We start from the raw sequence: 14,260 nt of genomic DNA on the forward strand, positions 1-14,260 counted from the left end.
TGATATATACATAAATTTTATAAAATAATATTTTTGGTATTAAGGGGGAAAATGTGTTTTTGATCCTGATTACATAATCACTTTTGATCAATACTTATTTTCCACACATTTTAATAAAGAAGAAATAATAATAAGGTACTATGGTATAATTAAGAAGGGTATTACATGCAAAGTTGCATAATTTAATATTTTTTGGTAGTACAAGGTTATGACAAATATGAAATCATCCAGATAATGGAGATATAAGGGTATTTTTTATGGAGAATATAATTACTCTGCATTTGTCATTCAAATTTAAAGGACTTATTTTTATTTTTATTCTTATTTTTACTCTTAATTTTATTTTTCATTTTTAAAATTTTATTCTTACTTTATACTTCTTATTTTTCTATTTTTTCATTTTTTAATTCTCATTTGATTTTATTTGAGTTCAATATCTCAATTAAGAAAACACATTAATATTTAATAAAGTAATGTCTAATACAAGAGTATTGCTTCATTAAATATATATTGCTAAGGAAAAAAATGTTTACATTTTCTGAGTAAACACAACAATTCATTCATTCATTTATTCATTCATTCATTCATTCATACATTCATATATTTATTCATTTTGGTTCAGGAGTATACATTCTTTGATATTATTGGTTTAATAAAGATCTAAAAACTTGTTTTTTCAAAATACACTGACACCTATGGGTTGGAAAAGGTAATTACACCTATGACATAAAAATGTTCTATCATATGGAGAACTTGATTGATAATGAATTATTATCTATTATTGTTTATTATTCCAAACATAATTTATTTTAATATTTTGATAATAATTAGATGGATATTACTGATTGCTATGGTACGCTGTGATATTATAGGTTAGGAAAAACTGCCAGATTTGGTATCAGATTAGGGAATGAAGACTTCAATCAAGACATCGCAATTATGAATTCTATCTTAATAAAGACTTTTAATTTTTATAAATCAAAGAGATTCTCAAAAGTTACAAGAAGAAGCAACTGATATCCGGACGTCTCAGAAGGTAACAGGTGTGAATGCTGAGTGTTATAATAGACTGTGTCCATTACATACAATACAATTCACACCACTGATCACCAGGACGGCAGAGGACGATGATCCTATATGTACTGTGTTGTGTTCAAGTTTCATCATGTTCCAGTGGTTTCTTATCACCTGCAACGCTTCAATGAAAGCTGGTGAACAGGTAATACCAGGCATATGTGTCCTGTATATAAAGGACTGAGTACTGGTTATGGTGCTATATAAAGCAGGAAAGTGTCAAGTTAACCCTTGCTTTACTGACCAAAGACGTCACATCTATTCCAAAAGTGACACGAGACCAGTGCGGACACACGGAAGATTCCAAAGACGATCCAACGTAAGTCCAGGTGACACTGCACAGATATTAAAGCTACATTTCATCCATGGACTTTGTTTTCTTATCAACTGACACACATGATCTTTCTAATAAAGAGTACAGTTTATGGACTGAACAATAATGAACACAATTATGGACTGTACAATATCTACATGCTGTAATTTATTTCAAAGGAGTTTTCATCTAAAGACTGTGTTATAAAAGAACCAAGAAGAAGACGAGACGACGACCCGATGACATCAGATGATGACGATTGAACCCGCGATTGCTTCAATTTAGATATAGGGAAGTATAATTATACATATTAAATGAATATTAGTCACGGCTTACCATAACATGAATTCACATCATTATATAACAATAATCCGATATTGATACTATTATTACTATTATTATTATTATGGAAATTTAATGATATTGCCAAGGAAGAAGGAAAGAAAAAATGATTGATGAATGTATCTTCTTTTGAGATTTTTCAGTTAAAGTCCTTTTATTCTCAAAAAAGGGGGAAATCTTAAATGGTTAATTATGGAAATTCATTTGGAATGTTAATCGATAATCATTTTTCTGAGTTCTATGCCTCAGCCATCGTGTCTAGTTGACATGCGCTATTTGTGTGTGTATTTTTGGTTCACTACCATATGTAGAACAGGTGTGCCATATGACTGGCTATAAAAGCCCATGGTACAGAAAGGGGGGGCTCTCTTGCTCTGCCCACCCCACAAGACACAGAATCTTCATGCTGAGAAGCAGATGACATGTAGGCCTGGACACATGCTGGACAAAGACATGATTTACCATCCAGGATCCAAGGAAAGATGGGTGAATCTCAACAATTAAGCTAATTATGGACAAATGGACAATTAACTACCCCGATATAGACTGGGAAACCGAAAGCTGTAAATCTCAGAAAGGAAACAGGTTTCTGTCAATTATCATAGACAATTATTTGTCACAACTTGTGCAGGAACCAACTAGATGGACGGCCCTTTTAGACTTAATATTAACTAACAGGCCAGACAGAATAACTGAGGTGCAGGTCGGGGGGCACCTGGGAAATAGTGACCACAACATTATACAATTCCACATGTGCTTCAGTAGGGTGCCCAGCAAGGGAGTCACAAAAACACTGAACTTCAGGAGGGCAAAGTTTGATCAGCTAAGAGATGCCCTTCACCTTATAGACTGGGATAGTATCTTTAGTAATAGGAGCACGGATAGAAAATGGGAAATTTTTAAAACAGTCCTACATAGTCACTGTAGAAGGTACATACCTTATGGGAATAAAAGGGCTAGGAATAGGAGGAAGCCAATGTGGCTAAATAAGGAAGTCAAGAGGGCAATGAAAAACAAAAAAAGGGCTTTCGGTAAACTTAAACAAGAAGGCAGCAAGGAAGCGCTAATATCTTATAGGGAAAAAAACAAAATCTGTAAGAAACAAATAAGAATAGCAAAAGAGGAGACAGAGAGACTAATTGCCAAGGAAAGTAAAACGAATCCCAAACTGTTCTTTAACTATATAAACAGTAAAAGGATTAAAACTGATGGAGTTGGCCCATTGAAAAATAACCTGGGTAAAATCATAGAGGGCGATGAGTGTAAAGCAAACCTACTCAATAGCTTCTTCTCCACTGTTTTCACAAAAGAAAACAATTTATCGGAGGAAATGCAGAGTGATAAAGTAAACCCTCCGCTAAATATCACCCACCTAACCCAGGAGGAAGTTCAGAAACGCCTAAATAATATCAAAATAGACAAGTCACCAGGCCCAGATGGCATACACCCCCGGGTACTAAAAGAATTAAGTAATGTGATAGACAGACCGCTGTATCTTATATTCAATCACTCTTTATGGACAGGGACTGTCCCACTAGACTGGCGCCAAGCAAATGTGGTACCAATATTCAAAAAGGGGTCTAAAAGTGACCCTGGGAACTATAGACCAGTAAGCTTAACGTCTGTTGTGGGTAAATTGTTTGAAGGATTTCTTAGAGATGCTATTGTAGAATATCTTAATGATAATAACTGTCTAACTCCATATCAACATGGATTCATGAGGGATCGCTCCTGCCAAACAAACCTGATGGCCTTCTACGAGGAGGTGAGCTCACAGCTGGATCGGGGAGAGTCAGTGGATGTTGTATACCTTGACTTCTCCAAAGCGTTTGATACCGTGCCACACAAAAGGTTGGTATATAAAATGAGAATGCTTGGTCTGGGGGATAATGTGTGCAAGTGGGTAAATAGCTGGCTGAGTGATAGAAAGCAGAGGGTGGTTATCAATGGAGTAAGCTCAGGGTGTGTCAGGGTTACTAGCGGGGTGCCTCAAGGGTCTGTCTTGGGCCCTATATTATTTAATATATTTATTAATGATCTAGTGGAAGGGTTGCATAGTAAAATAGCAATATTTGCAGATGATACTAAACTTTGTAAAGTAGTTAATACAGATGAGGATAGGGCACAGCTACAGGAGGATTTAGATAAATTGGGGAGTTGGGCCAAAAAATGGCAAATGGGGTTCAATGCCGATAAATGTAAGGTCATGCACATGGGAAAGAAAAACAGCAGTCACCCATACATATTAAATGGGAAACCGTTGGGGAAATCTGACATGGAGAAGGACCTGGGTGTCTTATTTAATAGCAAATTAAATTGGAGTGCCCAGTGTCAGGCAGCAGCTGCGAAGGCAAATAGAGTCATGGCATGCATCAGAAGAGGAATAGGGGCATATGATGAGAACATTGTTCTTCCTCTGTATAAAGCGCTGGTAAGGCCGCACTTAGAATATTGTGCACAGTTCTTTGCTCCTGTGCTCAGGAAAGACATATTGGAGCTAGAGAGGGTACAAAGGAGGGCGACTAAGGTAATAAAGGGAATGGAGGGACTAGAATACCCAGAGAGGTTGTCAAAATTAGGCCTATTTACATTGGATAAGAGAAGGCTTAGGGGAGACCTCATAAACATGTATAAATACATCAGGGGGCAGTACAGAGATCTCTCCCATGATCTGTTTATACCAAGGATGGTGACAAAGACGAGGGGGCACACTATGCGTCTGGAGGAAAGGAGGTTCCTGCACCATCATAGAAGGGGATTCTTTACGGTCAGAGCCGTGAGACTCTGGAACTCTCTGGGAGAGGAAGTGGTGATGTCCAACTCACTTAAAGAGTTCAAGAGAGGCCTGGACGCCTTTCTTGAGAACAATAAAATTACATCTTATGCCTAGTTAATTAATCCAGGGATTTAATCTGACTGCCAGATTGGTGTCGGGAAGTGAATTTTTCCTCAATGATGTAAATTGGCCTATGCCGCATGTTTTTTTGTTGCCTTCCCCTGGATCAATGCTGCGGAATAGCTGCAGTGCACAAGAAATAGGCTGAACTGGATGGACGCTTGTCTTTTTTCGGCCTTATAAACTATGTAACTATGTAACTTTATAACTAATTATTGTATGTACCTGCTGCAATCTGATTCTTTTTAATGGACAATCCAAAAATAAAGAGATACATTTTTTTATAAGAATATCGTGATATTGATACTTTGAGAAGTCCTCAGTAGAAAAAAATAATACAGAAAGAGTATTATTTTACAGTCTCCCACTCAAGTACTAACCAGGCCCAACCCTGCTTAGCTTCCAAGATTAGATGAGATCGGGCGTGTTCAGGGTGGTGTGGCCGTAGGCAGAGACAAGCCTCTCACTTGCTGCTTTTCTACTTTGACGTCTGGCTGCCGGCTGCCCTTTCCAGTGCTCAGCAAGACCAGGTCCTTTTGTGCTTTCCCTTCTCTTCAATTTTTTTGCTGGCTTCCTTAAAAGGTCTTGTAGACACAACGCCCCACTCAGAGCCGCTGAGCTCACTGATCGGCTGCAGCGCTGTCGACGGAACGTCAGCTTCACGACCAATGCCACAGGCCGGGAGCAGAGGCGGGACTCACCGGTAGACCCGGGTAGGGTGAGTAGAGCGCGGTTAGTTGCTTTCTAATAGCCTGCAGCCGGGGATTAACTTTTAATGAAAGGGAACAATCCCTTTGACTGTCTGCAGCGCGCCACACCTAGGAAGCGCACTCTCACACACAAGCCAGCATGCACACGTGCTCGCACGTGACAACACCCCCTATCTGCCCCTACAACCTCTCCGTCACCATGCGTAAAACTCTCCTGCCTGTTTTATGATTTCAGGGCCCTATCAGGAATCACCCACCCCCCCTCCCCAATTTCTTCCGCACCTTCCTTGCCTTCCTTGTACTGAGGTTAGCTCTTTGGCAACCGTCTGGCTTGGTTACACAAGCTTCTTTGCAGAGATACATGTTACTTCTGCTGGCCCTCGCTAGACAGCCGGCATCCAAAACCTTCCCTGGGCACCTGCTGAAAGCCTGGCCCCTTCACGGCCCCGGGTGCTTTTAACGCCATCATTTCCACACGGCGAGCTGCGGAGTCAATAAGCACTCCTAGCCGTGACAAGGAGCTCGGTGTCAGGCCTGCGTGAAGGCGGCGGGGTAGCGTACTTAGCTGCCAACTGGCTCAGAGGCCTTGGGGCTTCCATCATCTAAGTTACTTTAGGTCGGTGTCCGGCAAGGCGCCGTTCCATGCTAGCCGAGCTGGGCAGTAGGGCAAAACGTCATCAAAATGGTCTACAGCACCCGGTGTTCCCAGGAGGTCTCCCATCCAAGTACTGTCTGAGCTCAGCCCTGCTTTGCTTCCAAGATCAGACGAGATCGGGCATATCCAAGGTGGTATGGCCAGTAGACGCTGCTTGATCCATCGCCCGGCCAGCCTTTCTGAGGATCGCTTGATGGCGAGCAATCTGGCCGTGACAGGGCGGGCTCCGAAGGGTCCATGCAAAGGCTGTGCCGTCCCTACAGGTGTGGTTTGTTTAGCAGTGATTCACCCGCCGCATCAGGTGTCTTCAAAAATGTCTCGGCGCAGGGTCTCCTGCAGGCTAAACCCTTCATCGTGGTAATGTGACAGAAAGAGCAAGCTGGACCCGTAACTTGGGGGCGGAGCGAGACGTCCAGGGGTGAATGAAGGAAGAGGGTGAGATGGTTGCCATTGACTTTGAGCTGCTCTTCAGGGGGGATGGTCGTGTTGCCTGCAAAGGTCTTCTGCTTGGGGTTACCGGTTGTTGCCTCCAGCCACACGGGAGATGCCTGTCCTGGTGAAAAGGAGCCTAGTATTAAAAGTAAAGAAGCAACAATGCTGGAGGCCCACGGTGATCAGAAGGATGCTGGTATTTTGCAGAGATGAAATAGCGCAAGAGAGAAAGCAAATGAAAAAAAGAAAAGAGAATGAATGTGTGCACTTGTGAAAGGGAATGGAAAAAAGGCATAGAAGAGAGTGCACCCTGCTGGTGGAAGGAAAAAGCAAAAGCCTACAGCACCTGGTATTCCCAGGCGGTCTCCCATCCAAGTACTAACCAGGCCCAACTCTGCTTAGTTTCTGAGATCAGATGAGATCGGGCGAGTTCAGGGTGGTGTGGCTGTAAGCAGAGAAAAGCCTCTCACTTGCTGCTTTTCTACTTTGACGTCTGGCTGCCGGCTGCCCTTTCCAGTGCTCAGCAAGACCAGGTCCTTTTGTGCTTTCCCTTCTCTTCAATTTTTTTGCTGGCTTCCTTAAAAGGTCTTGTAGACAGAACGCCCCACTCAGAGCCACTGAGCTCACTGATCGGCTGCAGCGCTGTCGACGGAACATCAGCTTCACGGCCAATGCCACAGGCCGGGAGCAGAGGCGAGACTCACCGGTAGAACCGGGTAGGGTGAGTAGAGCGCGGTTAGTTGCTTTCTAATTGCCTGCAGCCGGGGATTAACTTTTAATGAAAGGGAACAATCCCTTTGACTGTCTGCAGCGCACCACACCTAGGAAGCGCACTCTCACACACAAGCCAGCATGCACACGTGCTCGCTCATGACAACACCCCCTATCTGCCCCTACAACCTCTCCGTCACCATGCGTCAGACTCTCCTGCCTGTTTTATGATTTCAGAGCCCTAGCAGGAATCACACCCCCCCTCCCCAATTCCTTCCGCACCTTCCTTGCCTTCCTTGCACTGAGGTTAGCTCTTTGTCAGCCATCTGCCTTGGCTACACAAGCTTCTTTGCAGTGAAACATGTTACTTCTGCTGGACCTCGCTAGACGGCCGGCATCCAAAACCTTCCCTGGGCACCTGCTGAAAGCCTGGCCCCTTCACGGTCCCGGGTGCTTTTAATGCCATCATTTCCACACTTCGAGCTGCGGAGTCAATAAACACTCCTAGCCGTGGCAAGGAGCTCGATGTCAGGCCTGCGAGAAGGCGGCGGGGTAGCGTACTTAGCTGCCAACTGGCTCAGAGGCCTTGGGGCTTCCATCATCTAAGTTACTTAAGGTCGGTGTCCGGCAAGGCGCCGTTCCATGCTAGCCGAGCTGGGCAGTAGGGCAAAACATCATCAAAATGGTTTACAGCACCTGGTGTTCCCAAGAGGTCTCCCATCCAAGTACTGTCCAAGCCCAGCCCTGCTTTGCTTTCCAGATCAGATGAGATCGGGCGTATCCAAGGTGGTATGGCCAGTAGACGCTGCTCAATCCATCGCCCGGCCAGCCTTTCTCAGGATCTCTTGGTTGCGAGCAATCTGGCCGTGACAGGGCGGGCTCCGAAGGGTCCATGCAAAGGCTGTGCCGTCCCTACAGGTGTGGTTTGTTTAGCAGTGATTCACCCGCTGCATCAGGTGTCTTCAAAAATGTCTCGGCGCAGGGTTTCCTGCAGGCTAAACCCTTCATTGCGGTAATGTGACAGAAAGAGCAAGCTGGACCCCTAACTTGGGGGTGGAGCGAGACGTCCAGGGGTTAATGAAGGAAGAGGGTGAGATGGTTGCCAGTGACTTTGAGCTGCTCTTCAGGGGGGAAGGTCGTGTTGCCTGCAAAGGTCTTCTGCTTGGGGTTACCAGTGGTTGCCTCCAGCCACGCGGGAGACGCTGGTCCTGGTGAAAAGGAGCCTAGTATTAAAAGTAAAGAAGCAACAATGCTGGAGGCCCACGGTGATCAGAAGGATGCTGGTATTTTGCAGAGATGAAATAGCGCAAGAGAGAAAGCAAATGAAAAAAAGAAAAGAGAATGAATGTGTGCACTTGTGAAAGGGAATAGAAAAAAGGCACAGAAGAGAGTGCCCCCTGCTGGTGGAAGGAAAGAAAAAGCAAAAGCCTACAGCACCTGGTAGTCCCAGGTGGTCTCGCATCCAAGTACTAACAAGGCCCGACACTGCTTAGCTTCCAAGATCAGACGAGATCAAGCGTGTTCAGGGTGGTGTGGCCGTAGGCAGAGACAAGTCTCTCACTTGCTGCTTTTCTACTTTGACGTCTGGCTGCCTGCTGCCCTTTCCAGTGCTCAGCAAGACCAGGTCCTTTTGTGCTTTCCCTTCTCTTCAATTTTTTTGCTGGCTTCCTTAATAGGTCTTGTAGACACAACGCCCCACTCAGAGCCGCTGAGCTCACTGATCGGCTGCAGCGCTGTCGACGGAACGTCAGCTTCACGGCCAAAGCCACAGGCCGGGAGCAGAGGCGAGACTCACCGGTAGACCCGGGTAGGGTGAGTAGAGCGCGGTTAGTTGCTTTCTAATAGCCTGCAGCCGGGGATTAACTTTAATGAAAGGGAACAATCCCTTTGACTGTCTGCAGCGCGCCACACCTAGGAAGCGCACTCTCACACACAAGCCAGCATGCACACGTGCTCGCACGTGACAACACCCCCTATCTGCCCCTACATCCTTTCCGTCACCATGCGTCAGACTCTCCTGCCTGTTTTATGATTTCAGGGCCCTAGCAGGAATCACCCCACCCTCCCCAATTCCTTCCGCACCTTCCTTGCCTTCCTTGCACTGAGGTTAGCTCTTTGTCAGCCGTCTGGCTTGGTTACACAAGCTTCTTTGCAGAGAAACATGTTACTTCTGCTGGCCCTCGCTAGGCGGCCGGCATCCAAAACCTTCCCTGGGAACCTGCAGAAAGCCTGGCCCCTTCACGGCCCCGGGTGCTTTTAACACCATCATTTCCACACAGCGAGCTGCGGAGTCAATAAACACTCCTAGCTGTGGCAAGGAGCTCGGTGTCAGGCGTGCGTGAAGGCGGCGGAGTAGCGTACTTAGCTACCAACTGGCTCAGAGGCCTTGGGGCTTCCATAATCTAAGTTACTTAAGGTCGGTGTCCGGCAAGGCGCCGTTCCATGCTAGCCGAGCTGGGCAGTAGGGCAAAACGTCATCAAAATGGTCTACAGCACCCGGTGTTCCCAGGAGGTCTCCCATCCAAGTACTGTCCGAGCCCAGCCCTGCTTTGCTTCCGAGATTAGATGAGATGAGGCGTATCCAAGGTGGTACGGCCAGTAGACGCTGCTCGATCCATCGCCCGGCCAGCCTTTCTCAGGATCGCTTGGTGGCGAGCAATCTGGCCGTGACGGGGCGGGCTCCGAAGGGTCCATGCAAAGGCTGTGCCGTCCCTACAGGTGTGGTTTATTTAGCAGTGATTCACCCGCCACATCAGGTGTCTTCAAAAATGGCTCGGCGCAGGGTCTCCTGCAGGCTAAACCCTTCATCGCGGTAATGTGACAGAAAGAGCAAGCTGGACCCGTAACTTGGGGGCGGAGCGAGACGTCCAGGGGTGAATGAAGGAAGAGGGTGAGATGGTTGCCAGTGACTTTGAGCTGCTCTTCAGGGGGGAGGGTCGTGTTGCCTGCAGAGGCCTTCTGCTTGGGGTTACCGGTGGTTGCCTCCAGCCACCCGGGAGACGCTGGTCCTGGTGAAAAGGAGCCTAGTATTAAAAGTAAAGAAGCAACAATGCTGGAGGCCCACGGTGATCAGAAGGATGCTGGTATTTTGCAGAGATGAAATAGCGCAAGAGAGAAAGCAAATGAAAAAAAGAAAAGAGAATGAATGTGTGCACTTGTGAAAGGGAATGGAAAAAAGGCATAGAAGAAAGTGCCCCCTGCTGGTGGAAGGAAGGAAAAAGCAAAAGCCTACAGCACCTGGCATTCCCAGGCGGTCTCTGTTAAATGGTTAATTATGGAAATTCATTTGGAATGTTAATCGATAATCATTTTTCTGAGTTCTATGCCTCAGCCATCGTGCCTAATTGACATGCGCTATTTGTGTGTGTATATTTGGTCACTACCATATGTAGAACAGGTGTCCATACGACTGGCTATAAAAGCCCATGGTACAGAAAGGGGGGGCTCTCTTGCTCTGCCCACCCCACAAGACACAGAATCTTCATGCTGAGAAGCAGATGACATGTAGGCCTGGACACATGCTGGACAAAGACATGATTTACCAGCCAGGATCCAAGGAAAGATGGGTGAATCTCAACAATTAAGCTAATTATGGACAAATGGACAATTACTTTATAACTAATTATTGTATGTACCTGCTGCAATCTGATTCTTTTTAATGGACAATCCAAGAATAAATAGATACATTTTTTATAAGAATATCGTGATATTGATACTTTGAGAAGTCCTCAGTAGAAAAAAAATAATACAGGAAGAGTATTATTTTACAATGGTGAGCCAGCCAGTCCTGTTTTTTTGTTTTTTAAATTAAGTAAGTGAATTTCTTCCGTGAACAAGGGGGGAGTCCTGACGAGCTGAACAGCTGTTGTTCACGTGTCAGTAAATTCACTAGTTTGTCACGAGAAGCAGAAAGGACCTACAGACTGAGGAAAGACAGGAAGCAGAGGTACTAACAAGGAACAGAATCACACAGGAAAAGAATCAGACGAACTGAAGACAGGACGTGCTGATAAAGAGAAGCCAAGGAATCTTAAGGTAAGCAAAATATAGATATAATTTCTTCTTTTCCTAAACAAAGTAATATTAATTTCAAAGTTAATGTAGGAGATGACATAGAAGTTTTGTGGCTCAGTTTATACAAAGAATGTGAATTGCAGAATTTACAGTTAACCTCTAAATTGGTAAATAGAGACAAACAGAAATTGAGAAATATTCTACATTTGGTAGATTTTTTTCATAGGCTTGTGCTAGAGATTTCTAAGCAGGAAAATAGTGTAGAAGTGTCAGACGGTGATACTGATTCTGACTGTAATGTGGAAAATGAACAAGAAGTAAGACACGTGTCTGTAACTGAAGGTGACCTTGGGTCTGACCAAGAGACGGACATACAGAAACCTGACATGGGAGGAGACATGACTGACATACGAGAAACCGACATACTAGGTGATGTGGGAGGAGACGTGAGTGACGTAGGAGGAACAGACGTACAAGAGCCACTAAAAATATCAGAGAATTCTGGAATTACCCAGGCTCAACTCCAAATTAAAATGAGGAAAAATTTGCTGAAATTATACAAAATCATGCCAAAATACGATGTCAAAATCCATGCCTGTAGAAATTCAGAGACATTTGAGAGCTTCTCTGATAAGTTTGATTTATCCAATGAGGAGAGGAATCAATTATTTAAAATATGGATTCCTGTGACATTGTCCACACGTTTACATTTAATGCCCTGTGAAAATGACTCTCCTAATGGATGGGAAAATGAATCGGACAGATTAAGATATTTGATTTATTGTGTCACAAAGGATTTTCCCAACATAGAAGATCTGCAGAAACTAAGGATTGGTAGGAAGGAATGTACATATACATTCATGCCCATATTTGAACGGTTGTACAAAGCTCTCATCAAAAATGGAAAAGTACAACATATGATAACAACTTTTGTACAAAAATTCAAATTCCTAAATTCAGTTTCCCAAGTTATGGCATCACAAAAATATTCATTATTTGAATGTGCGCAGATGCTGGATTTTGTTAGAAAACATGAGAATCGTGAAAAGAAAATAAATCAAGCTAAATTTATAAAACCAGGAAAGGTAAAATCTTACCAAAAGCCAATATCAAACTCTCCTAGACTGAGTCATCCCCATAGTGAACTCTATCAAATATGCAGAAGATTTCATATATGTTATAAGCCATATCAGCCAGTGCAAAGATCCATCTCTCCACAGAATGAGTTAATTCTCAGTCAGAACTGTGATTCTCTAAAAAGGAAAATGGCTGAAACTGATGGACAGAGACAGGTGAGACGACCAACTCACTGTGACGTCATGGAATGTGGACAGAAGAACAGGCAGTTCTCTGAGGTTTTGAAGGATAGAAAAATGTCTTTCCTAAATTGGGCGTTCCTGGAGATATTTGAGAGAGACAGAAGATTTGGTTTAGGGAGTGGCTAAGGAAAAACAGTAATTATAATGTTGTATCAAAATGTAATACAATGTCTCAATATTTATTTATAATCTTATACAGTAAAATTGTAGTTACATAGTTTCTAATAGTTCATATATATATATGTATATATATATATATATACACTTGTCTAAGTCGAGATTGCGTATAATTGTCTTTATATATACTTTTATAAAATATATATATATATATATACATATTAATTAATAATTAGAACTTCATATATATAACTTTAAGTCGCAATATTTTGAATTACATTAGAACCAACCAATATATGTATAAGATATTTAAATAATTCTGTTTCTGTATGAATTTGATATTTAATTTTATTTTCTTATATTTCCTTAGAGTTTTCATTCCAAAGCAGGATTTGATCAAAGAACTCTAAAATGGATTTATTTCTTTATTCACACAGGAAGTGAAAAAATTGCATGATTTTATGTGTATAACATTTTAAAATAATAACAATATATCTAGTTGAACTATAATATATATATGTAATACTTATTAATTCTTTTGTGTTGCTAATATTTTCTGTGCATGAAGTGTTCGTGCAAATTAAAGTAGCTTTACAGCATGACGTGTGACAGCTGCGGCCTTTGAACTTTGAGCTAATAGTATAGGATCCCATTCATTCTATTTTAAACTGATGTAACTTAAGACCGGGCAGCCAGTGAAAAAAGAATCTAAGACAAGAGTTTTTTCAAGTGTCTGAAATTCCAGTGACTTACTCTCATATTATATAATATGTACTTGGGGAATATTCAAAGAAATATAAAGATATTCAATTGATATGGCAATGCGCATTAATAAATTGGGATACAACAATTTTGGGTTAAATATATATATATATATCTAAAACTTCATATGTGGAATGTTTGAGTTGAACAGATCTGTGAATGTCAGAGTGAAGGTGACAGATGAGTAAATCAGCAGCTGCTAAGTGTGATTGATGTGACAGAGGCCTCGTATGCTTGTATGTTTAAAAAAAAAAAAATGTTTCTTTATGTGAAGGTACAAAAATATATTTAATTCTGAGGAAATTATAATACATAATTAGGTATTATCTACATATACAGTATATATTTCTATAATTCTTTAATAATTATTATTTCTTGATTTAACTAATAGTGTATAAGGGCAACCACACATCAAAATGGTTTACAAAGCAAATTTATATTTAGAATAATTTTCCACATGATAATATTCTTGAATAACTATAATTTTATTTTTAATGGTTACCTAAATAGGTACACACCTCTCTTTAGTCAAATCTATGCTACTCATCAATATGAAATTTATGCACAATATTTCTAGAAGAATAATTATTTTTAATTGGGTTCTGATATATACATAAATTTTATAAAATAATATTTTTGGTATTAAGGGGGAAAATGTGTTTTTGATCCTGATTACATAATCACTTTTGACAAATACTTATTTTCCACACATTTTAATAAAGAAGAAATAATAATAAGGTACTATGGTATAATTAAGAAGGGTATTACATGCAAAGTTGCATAATTTAATATTTTTTGGTGGTACAAGGTTATGACAAATATGAAATCATCCAGATAATGGAGATATAAGGGTATTTTTTATGGAGAATCTAATTACTCTGCATTTGTCATTAAAATTTAAAGGCCTTATTTTTA

The 14,260-nt window shown here is 42.0% G+C and overlaps 1 non-coding gene and 4 pseudogenes across 1 annotated transcript; all 5 read right to left on the reverse strand.

Annotated features, from left to right (window-relative positions):
* Positions 1–6,019: 6,019 nt before the first annotated feature.
* Positions 6,020–6,139, reverse strand: LOC141269119 (5S ribosomal RNA; annotated as a pseudogene).
* Positions 6,140–6,756: 617 nt separating this feature from the next.
* Positions 6,757–6,875, reverse strand: LOC141266926 (5S ribosomal RNA). The gene has a single exon (XR_012320945.1). It is a non-coding gene; the product is annotated as a 5S ribosomal RNA (ribosomal RNA).
* Positions 6,876–7,817: 942 nt separating this feature from the next.
* Positions 7,818–7,937, reverse strand: LOC141268609 (5S ribosomal RNA; annotated as a pseudogene).
* Positions 7,938–8,558: 621 nt separating this feature from the next.
* Positions 8,559–8,677, reverse strand: LOC141269471 (5S ribosomal RNA; annotated as a pseudogene).
* Positions 8,678–9,617: 940 nt separating this feature from the next.
* LOC141269507 (5S ribosomal RNA) lies at positions 9,618–9,737 on the reverse strand (annotated as a pseudogene).
* Positions 9,738–14,260: the final 4,523 nt, after the last annotated feature.

This window comes from Phyllobates terribilis, unplaced genomic scaffold, assembly GCF_046119375.1.
Source record: "Phyllobates terribilis strain yellow unplaced genomic scaffold, ASM4611937v1 Scaffold_4__5_contigs__length_816908805, whole genome shotgun sequence".
NCBI classification, from domain to species: Eukaryota; Metazoa; Chordata; class Amphibia; order Anura; family Dendrobatidae; genus Phyllobates; species Phyllobates terribilis.